Source organism: Bison bison, unplaced genomic scaffold, assembly GCF_000754665.1.
Source record: "Bison bison bison isolate TAMUID 2011002044 unplaced genomic scaffold, Bison_UMD1.0 scf7180017864453, whole genome shotgun sequence".
In the NCBI taxonomy this organism is placed as follows: domain Eukaryota; kingdom Metazoa; phylum Chordata; class Mammalia; order Artiodactyla; family Bovidae; genus Bison; species Bison bison.
Genome location: NW_011495015.1, coordinates 718,889 through 729,216, shown reverse-complemented (window position 1 = coordinate 729,216; position 10,328 = coordinate 718,889). Strand labels below are relative to the sequence as shown.

The following is a 10,328-nucleotide window of genomic DNA, read 5'->3' as shown; positions in this document are numbered from 1 at the left end:
CTTTCTTCACAGTCCAAGTCTCACATCCATACATGACCACTGGAAAAACCATAGTCTTGACTAGACAGACCTTTGTTGGCAAAGTAATGTCTCTGCTTTTCAATATGCTATCTAGGTTGGTCATAACTTTCATTCCAAGATCCCTATAATTCAAATGTTGGTGCGTTTGATATTGTCCCAGAGGTCTCTGAGACTGTCCTCAGTTCTTTTCATTCTTTTTACTTTATTCCACTCTTCAGAAGTTATTTCCACCATTTTATCTTCCAGCTCACTGATTTGTTCTTCTGCTTCAGATATTCTGCTATTGATTCATTCTAGAGTATTTTTAATTTCAGTAATTGTGTTATTTGTCTCTGTATGTTTATTCTTTAATTCTTCTAGGTCTTTGCTAATTGATTTCTTGCATTTTCTCCATTTTGTTTTCAAGGTTTTTGATCATCTTTACTATTATTATTCTGAATTCTTTTTCAGGTAGTTTGCCTATTTCCTCTTCATTTATTTGGACTTCTGTGTTTCTAGTTTGTTCCTTCATTTGTGTAGTATTTCTCTGCCTTTTCATTATTTTTTTCTAATTTACTGTGTTTGAGGTCTCCTTTTCCCAGGCTTCAGGGTTGAATTCTTTCTTCCTTTTGGTTTCTGCCCTTCTAAGGTCAGTCCAATGGTTTGTGTAAGCTTCTTATAGGGTGAGATTTGTGCTGAGTTTTTGTTTGTTTTTCCTCTGAGTGAGGTGGTAATCCTGTCTGCTGATGATTGGATTTGTATTTTTGGTTTGTTTGCTGTTTAGATGAGGCATCCTGCACAGGGTGCTACTGGTGGTTGGGTGATGCCAGGACTCGTATTCACGGTGGTTTCCTTTGTGTGAGTTCTATTTGATACTCCCTAGGATTAGTTCTCTGGTAGTCTAGGGTCTTGGAGTCAGTACTCCCACTCCAAAGGCTCAAGGCTTGATCTCTGGTCAGAAACGAAAATTCCACAAGTGGTTATGGCATTAAGTGAGATTAAAAAAATATCCAAAAATGAGAAACCAAAGATGAATCCCAGACAAATGGCTGTTACAAAATTAGGCAAATAATAATGAAAATAATGGAATATACACATATACATATACATCCATGAGCAAAGTGAAAACAGTCCAACAAAAATAAAGTACAGTACATTGACCCAGCAAACAAAGGGAATCAAAAATTATATTTACCAGTTAAGAACAAAACTAAAGCCAAACTGGAAAACAAAACTAAATCAAAGTGCCATGTGGGGAATAAAGCAATGAAAACAAAACCAACAGATGTGTTGAGAGGAAAGGAAAGAAAGAAAAAAAAGAATAGATATGCAAAGTTAAACAGAGGTAGATAAAGAAGATTTATATATATTAAAGATTAACTGCAAGGGGAAAAGAACAGTAGGAAAGGCAAAGGAATAAATGTAGAAAAAATATAATAGGTTTAAAAAAATTAAAAATTAAAATAACAAAAAAGAGAAAAGGAAAAAAAAAAAAAAACTGGAAGAAGAAAGAAAAAAGGAAAACTCCACAGAACTGCAAAAGCCCAATGTAGAGGCAGAGGTTTATAGCAACAATAAAAAGTGTGACTGAATAGATATGCAAAGTTAAATAGAGGTAGATAAAGAAGATTTAAATACATTAAAGATTAACTGCAAGTGGAAAAGAACAGTAGGAAAAGCAAACAAAGGAATAAATGTAGAAAAAATAATAGGTTTAAAAAATTAAAATTAAGAAAAGAGAAAAGAAAAAAAAGGAAAGCTCCACAGAACGGCAATAAAAAATGTGACTGAGAAAAAAAAAGAAGCTCAAAAGTTTAATTAGATTTCATAGTGCCAATAAAATTGACAATTTAACAGAGGGGGGGAACATCCAAAAGAATCTACAGAGCAAGTTGAAACATAAGAATAATAAATGTTTTTCTTGAGTCACTGCTGTCAGAGTCCTTTCCCTTGCTTGGAGTCATAGTCCACTTCACCACCCTAGGATGCCCTCCAACACTGTGCTGATCTCTGGAGTTGCTATGGGGACAGCTCAGATTCTAATCTGGTCCTACTCCTGTGTGTTCTTGCCTCCAGTGTCCACAGCTATCAGAACTAGTGCTTTTTTTGTGTGGTAGCTCTCAATGACTTTTTATATATTCCATAGATACAGAATTGGCCTAGTTGATCCTGTGGATTTGATCTGCAGCTTGTACAGCTGGTGGGAAGGTTTTGGGTCTTCTTCCTTAGCCACACTGCCCCTGGGTTTCAATTGTGGTTTTATTTTCACCTCTGCATGTGGGTCATCCACTGGGGTTTGCTCCTGAGGCTGCCCTGGAGGACTTGGGTTTGCACCTGTGAAGGCCAGGTGTGGCAGTGGTGCAGCTGCTTGGGTTGCAGGGGTTCTGGCAGCACGAGGTACTCAGGGGAGTTGGCGGTTAGGGCAGCAGGAAATATAGTGCTCCAGAAGGGTATGGCAACCAGTATTGGCCAATAGGTTCCAGTATTCTTGCCTGGAGAGCCCACCTCCGTGATTGAGAAGCCTGACAGGCCACAGTCTGCAGGGTGGCAAAGAGTCGGACACTACCAAAGTGACCCTGTGTGCAGAGATGCAAGACTTTTTTTTGCCTGTGGCAGCTCTGCCCCAGTGAGAGTTGAGCATGAAGGTGGCACAGCTGCTTGGTTTTCAGGGACCCTGGCAGTGCCAAGTGTGCAGGGGCATGGATTGCCTCCACCACAGGAGTTATGAGAGTCTTTTTTGGAGCCTCTTGTAGCTGGGGATCAGAAGGCCTCTTTGGCCAGTCTTTCTCTGTAGCTCCGCCCATTGACACACTTAGAGGACTCCGTTGCCTGGGGTCCTTCTCTGTTGTTCAGGGCGTCAGGCACATAGAGGGGCCCCCCTGACTGGAGTCTACTCTGTACTTCAGTGCCTCAGGGGTTTAATGGGCCAGCCTCTCTATTGTTCAGCTGCTGATTGTGGCATGTGGGAACTGAAAGGCTATGGTGATGGCTCCACCGCCTTGCTTCCATGGCTGCCCGGCCTCCCTTCACAGGCATCTCCTTCCACAATCTCCTCCCTCACATCCCCTCAATCCATCTCTCCGCAGTCAAACAGCAGCCCTCGCCCTGGGATTGCTCCACAATCCCCAAACTCCAGCTCCCAGTCTCTGTACCTCTAAGGGACCTACATCCCTCTCTGGGGTATGTATGGATGTGGCAAGAACTGTCTGATTCTCATTCCATTTAGGCTGCCACAGATCAGCTGTTTCACTGTTAGACTTAAATGTTTCTCCTCTGACTCAGACAGTTGCCCCCATGTGGGGATCGGACCCCCTGCCGAGGGCAGGTCCAGTCCTACTAACACTCTTGTTTTTCCCCCTAGTTCCTTCATTCTACCAAATTTTTCGTGGTTCAATATATTCTTTTCCACTCATCAGGTACTCCTCTATGCGCTCAGCTGGCATTGTGCATGCAGTTCTCTGTCTGATGGTGTATTCTTGATGTATCCGTGGAGAGAGATGTTCTCCATGTCCACCTGCTCCTTCTTGTTCTCCTTATTTCTGGTATAATAGTGTTTAGTTTATTTCTAATATCATAGTGTTGTAATAAGAAAAGATGCTTGATATGATTTCACTTTTCTTAAATTTATCAAGGCATGCCTTTTGGCCCAGCATGTGATCTATCCTGGAGAATGTTCTGTGTGCACTTGAGAAGAATGTGTAGTCTGCTGCTTTTGGATGGAATGCTCTCTAAATATCAGTGAAGTTCATCTGGTCTAAAGTGTCATTTAAGGCCCATGTTTCACTACTAATTTTCTGTCTGGATGATCTGTCCACTGATGAAAGTGGGGTATTAAAGTCCCCAACTATTATTGTGTTTATTTTTAGTTTTTTGAGGAACCTCCACACTGCTCTCCATAGTGGCTGGACCAATTTACTTTCCTACCAACAGTATAAGAGAGTTTGCTTTTCCCCACAGCCTCTCTAGCATTTATTATTTGTAGACTTTAAAACTATTTATTTTGTAAAGTTAAAAAAAAAAAAAAAACTATTTGTTTTTGGCTGCATTGGGTTGCTGCATGCAGGCTTTTTTTTTTTTTTTGCAGGCTTTCTTTAGTTGCATTGAACAGGGACTACAATCTAGTCTTGGTGCATGGGTTTCTTATTGCTTTGGCTTCTTTTGTAGACTGTAGACTCTAGGGCATGTGCTGACTTCCGTAGTTGGGGCACACTGACTTAGTTGTCCCACAGCATATGGAGTCTTCCCAGACCAGAGATCAAACCCATGTCCTCTGCATTGGCAGGCAGATTCTTAACCTCTGGACTGCCAGGAAATTCCTGTAGACTTTTTGATGACCATTATGACCAGTGTGAGGTGGTTTCGTCATTGTTCTTTTGATTTGCATTTTTATAATAATTAGTGATGATGAGAGTCTTTTCATGTGCCTATTGGCCATCTGCTGTGTGTCTTCTTTGGAGAAATATCTATTTACATCTTGTGCTCATATTTTTAAAAACAACTTTTTATTTTTGTATTGAACTATAGTCAGTTAGGGGCTTCCCTGGTGGCTCAGTGGTAGAGAATCTGCCTTTTATACCAGAGATGTGGGGTCAATCCCTGGGTTGGGAAGATCCCTTGGAGGAGCGGGGGCAACCCACTCCAGTATTCTTGCCTGGAAACCCCATGGATAGAGGAGCCTGGCGGGCTATGGTCCGTACGGTCAAAGAGTTGCTGAAGCAACTGAGCATGCACAGTCAGTTAACAATTTTGTTAGCCAGTTAACAATGTTTTATAGTTTTAGGTGGAGTGCAAAGGGACTCAGCCATACATATACATGTATCCATTCTCCCCTAAACGCCCTCCTTCTGCTCATTTTTTTTTATTGGGTTGTTTGTTTTTGTGTTATTGAATTGTATGAACTGTTTGTATGTTTTGGAAATTAAACCCTTGTTAAGGTTTCCTTGTTAAGAAATTTGCATCATTTGCAAATATTTTCTGCCAGTCCATAGATTATTTTTTCATTTTGTTTATGGTTTCCTTTGCTGTGCAAGAGTTTTTACATTTGATTAGATCTCATTTGTTCACTTTTTCTTTTATTTCTATTGCCTTAGAGACCTAAGGAAACATTAGTTAATTTATGTCAGAGAATGTTTTGCCTATGTTCTCTTTCAGATGTTTTATGTTGTCATGTCTTATATTTAAGTCTTTAAGCCATTTTGAGTTTGTGTGTGGTGTGTTCTAACTTCATTGACTTGCATGTGACTGTCCAACTTTCCCAGCACCACTTGCTGAAGAGACTTTTTCCCATTGAATATTCTGGTCTCCTTTGTCCAAAATTAATTAACCATAGGTATGTGGGTTTATTTCTAGGCTCTCTATTCTGTTCCATTAATCCATAGGTCTGTTTTTGCCAGTACCACACTATTTCAATTTCTGTAGCTTTGTGGTATTGTCTCATGTCTGGGAGGGTTATACCTCCTGTTTTGTTCTTTTTCTTCTGGATTGCTTTAGCTATTCTGGATCTGTTATGGTTCCATATAAATTTAAGGATTATTTGTTCTAGTTCTGTGAAGAATGTCATGGGTAATTTGATAGGGATTGCATTAAATCTGTAAATTGCTTTGGGTAATATGGCCCTTTTACCAGTATTTATTATTCCAATCCAGGAGCATGGGATAGCTTTCCCTTTCTTTGAATCATCTTAAGCTTCCATTACCAATTTTTTTAGTAGTATTTTTTTTATTGTACTTCATTTAGAATGTCTTAGTTACTATACAGCAAAGTGATTCAGGCATATATATGTATATATTCTTTTCCATTATGGTTTATCATAGGATATTGAATATAGTTCTGTGTGCTATATAGTAGATTGAGTATAGTTCTGTTTGGTATATAGCAGGACCTTCTTTATTCATCCTACATAAAAAGCTTACATCTGCTAATCCCAACTTCCCACTCCTCTTCTTCCTCAACCCCCTCCCCCTTGGCAACCACCAATCTGTTCTTTATGTCCATGATTCTTTTTCTGTTTCATAGATGGGTTCACTTGTGTCATATTTTAGATTCTACATCTAAGTGATATTATATGGTATTTGTCTTTTCTTTCTGTATAATAACCTCTTGTTGGATCTGGGTTGTTGCACATGGAATTATTTCATTCTTTTTATGGCTGAGTAGTATCCCATTGTGTATATGTACCACATCTTCTTTATCCATTCATCTGTTGATGGACATTTAGGTTGACATTTAGGTTGTTTCTATGTCTTGGCTGTTGTGAACAGTGCTGCTATAAACACAGGGGTTCATGTATCTTTTTAAATTACAGTTTTGTCCAGATATATGCCCAGGCTTCCCAGGTGGCTCAGAGGTAAAGAGTCTGCCTGCCAATGCAGGAGAAACAGATTTGATCCCTGGGTCAAGAATATCCTCTGGAGAAGGAAATGGCAACCCATTTCAGTGTTCTTGCCTGGGAAATCCCATGCACAGAGGAGCCTGGCGGGCTATACTGCATGGGGTTGCAAAAGAGTCGGCCATGACTTTGTGACTAAACAACAACCAGATACGTGCTCAGGAGTGGGATTGCTGAATTGTATGGTAATTCTATTTGTAGTCTTCTGAGAAACTTCTATACTGTTTTCCATAGTGACTGCACCAACTTACATTCACATCAACAGTGTACAAGGGTTCCCTCTTCTCTACACCCTCTCCAGCATTTACTTGTAGACTTTTTACTGACCATTCTGAGGTGGTATCTTATTATAGTTTTGATTTACATTTCTCTAATAATTAGCGATGTTGAGCATCTTTTCATGTGCATATTGGCCATCTGTATTTCTTGTTTGAAGACATGTCTGTCTAGGTCTTCTGATCATTTTTGGATATGGTCATTTGCTTTTTTTGTTGTTGAGTTTTATGAGCTGTTTGTATATTTTGGAAATTAAGCCCTTTTTGGTTGCATCATTTGCAAATATTTTCTCCCATTCTAAAGGTTGCTTTTCCTTTTGTTTATGGTTTTCTTTGAGCAAGTTTTTAAGTTTGATTAGGTCCCATTTGTTTATTTTTGTTTTTATTTCTATTGCCTTGGAAGACTAACCTAAGAAAACTTGGGTACAATTTATGTCAGAGAATGTTTTGGAGACCTTCTTTTCTAGGATTTTTATGGTGTCATGTCTTATATTTAGGTCTTTAGGCCATTCTGAGTTTATTTTTGTGTGTGATGGATGTGAGGGTGTGTTCTAACTTCATTGATCTACTTGCAGCTGTCCAACTTTCCCAATACCACTTGCAAGAGAGACTTTTTCCTCTTTTTGTATTCTTGCCTTCTGATTGACCATTCAGTTCATTTCAGTTTAGTCACTCAGTCATGTCTGACTCTTTGTGACCCCGTGAATCACAGCACGCCAGGCCTCCCTGTCCATCACCAACTCCCGGAGTCCACCCAAACCCATGTCCATCGAGTCAGTGATGCCATCCAGCCATCTGATTGACCACAGGCGTCTGAGATTTTTTTCCTGGGCTCTCTATTCTGTTCCATTGATTCCTGTGCCTGTTTTTGTTCCAATACCATACTTTAAAAAATAAAATTTAAAATTAATTTATTTTTGACTATGCTGGGTCTTCATTACTGTTCATGGGCTTTTTTTAGTTGCAGTGGCTTCTCTTGTTGCAGAGCACAGGCTCTAGAGCGTGTGGGATTGGTTGCCACACAGCATGTGGCATCTTACCAGGCCAGGGATTGAACCTGCTTCCCCTGCACTGGCAGATGGATTTTTAACCACTGGACCGTCAGGGAAATCCTCACATTTTTTGCTTACTCTAGTTTTGTAGTATTGTCTGAAGTATGGGAGGGTTATGCCTCCTGCTTTCTTCTTTTTCTTCAAGATTGCTTTAGCAATTCTGGGTCTTTTATGGTTCCATATACATTTTAAGATTATTTATTCTAGTTCTGTGAAGAATATCATACTTTAACAGAAATTGAATTAAATCTGTAGATTGCCCCAACATTCTTATTTGAAGCCCCAACTTCCAATTGACTGTATTTGTAGATAATGCAATATCTTTCACAAATATACATGCATAAATTCTCAACAAAATACTGGCAAACCAAAGTTAGTATCATATTTGAAGGATTCTACACCATGACCAAGAGGGATTTATCTCAGAATGTCAGGATGGTTCAACATAAGAAAATTAGTCAATGTAATACATCAGGTTAATAGATGTTAGGTTAATAGAATAGGTTAATAGAATGATGTTTTAAAATTACATGATATTCTCAATTGACAGCAAAGGCATTTGACAAAAATCCAACACTGTTTCATGAGAGAAATCACTTGGAGTACTAGGGAAGGTAACTTTCTCAACATAATAAAGGGCACTTGTGAAAAACTCACAGCTAACGTCTTACTCAGTGTTAAGAGACTGAAATTGTTTCCTCTGAGATCAAGAACAGAATCAAAAATGCCCACTTTCACCATTACAATTTAACATTGTACTGGAAGTTCTAGCCACATCAAGAAGACAAGAAAAAGAAATATTAGGCATCTGTATGGGAAAGGAAGAAGTAAAGCTATCTCTATACACGTATGATGGGATTATAATTAATAGAAAATCATAATCATTAAAGGTTGCTAGAACTAATAAATAAGTTCAGCAAAGTTGAGGATACAAAATAGGGAGTGAAAGTGAGTCTCTCATTCTCAATGCTTATAAAAATAATTTTCTTAGAGATTTTTTTGGTGTGCTGTGTATGTGTCTATATGGTTTCCATATATTTACAAGCATATAAAGTATAGTTTAATGTGAATGAAATTGTAGTTTATACACTTTACTTTTTTGATTAACATATGCTTCTTGTATGTTAAAAACCTATAGTTCCACCCCAGTTCTTTAATCAGCTTCCTGATATTCTGTGGGAACAGTGTAACAGTTTCTAACCAAGAATCAGTTAGACTGCTCCCAATTTATTTGTATTTTAGATGCTACAGTGAACATTATTGATATATACACACACGCACATACCTGCCAATACATATTCACAGGATAATTTCCCAGCAGATAGCGCTTAGTAAACATTAAAAAAAAATGTTACTTGTGTTTGAGGGGGTAGGGACCCTAAGATTACTTACGGAGAGCTTTGTTGCATAGTGTGCCCACAGGGTGGCAGGAGAGGTCTATTAATCTTGACAGCTGTGCATCATGCATTTCAGAAAACTGTTCACAGGCTGGTCTGGATATTGTTTCCTCCTAAATGATGTTACTGTTGTTAATTTGTAACAATGTTAATTATTTTTGTAAGTTGAAACTGATATAATATTTTCAGTCAGTGGTCATAACCTGTGCTGCTGTTTCTGGTAATGTGCCCCAAGTAAAGGAATCTAAAGACACAGTATTAATATCCTCTATGTGACAACCAATAAAAGAATGAATTACATCAATCTCTAAAAGTGCAAGTTTTATGAATGACGATAGCAAACATTTAGAATATTCCTAATCACCATGTATTGTAAAGTATTGCTGTTGTTCATTTGCTGTCGTGTCCGACTCTTTGAGATCTCATTGACTGCAGCAAGCCAGGCTTCCTTGTCCTTCATTATCTCCCAGAGTTTGCTCAAACTCACATCCATTGAGTTGATGATACTATCCAACCATCTCATCCTCTGTCATTCACTTCTCCTCCTGCCTTTAGTCTTTCCCAGCATCAGCGTCTTTTCCACTACATTACTTTGTAGTGATCAAATATTTTTCTAAAAGTTTAGCCACAATAGTGCATAGAAATCATAAAGTCCCTAGATTTTTCCTAGTTGTGTCTTCTTGAGAGAAAACTGATGATTGTTTTGGATACCAAACCCCTTGGTCATGAGCCGTCTTTGCAATGCCAGAAAACATAAGGGAAATGGATAGAATTTAAAGTGCCCAGAAGCAGAAATACAGAGCAGAACTTAGGCTATTTAAGGGAGAGACTTAGTTCAGGAATTGTATGTAAGGGCTGGGAAGAGGAATTAATTACATAGAAACATATATCACAGAAAGTAAAGAGTCACAGAGGTATACTCTGTTTTAATAAAATATGAGAATATCTTGGTTGTGTTGGAGTTCAGGATAGTTCTGACTCTGGTTAGAGAACTTGTCACTGGATCCCAATAATATTCCTGCATAGGATCTTGGAAGATCCAGATGCTGATGGCAGCAGCTGGAACCCTGGCCTCCTGCCCTCCTATTCTGACTGCATGGCAGATTGAGGAGTCCCTGTAAATCAGATCTTCATGATCACTGTATCTGAGGATCAATTAAACATCAGAGCCTAGTGAAGAATATCCATCACAGTGGGAAAGGAACACCTCCAAATG

At 38.8% G+C, this 10,328-nt stretch overlaps 1 protein-coding gene across 2 annotated transcripts in view; it reads left to right on the top strand.

Annotated features, from left to right (window-relative positions):
- Window positions 1-10,328, top strand: part of SLMO1 (slowmo homolog 1 (Drosophila)) — a 73,246-nt gene that overhangs the window by 10,726 nt on the left and 52,192 nt on the right. The window lies entirely within an intron of this gene.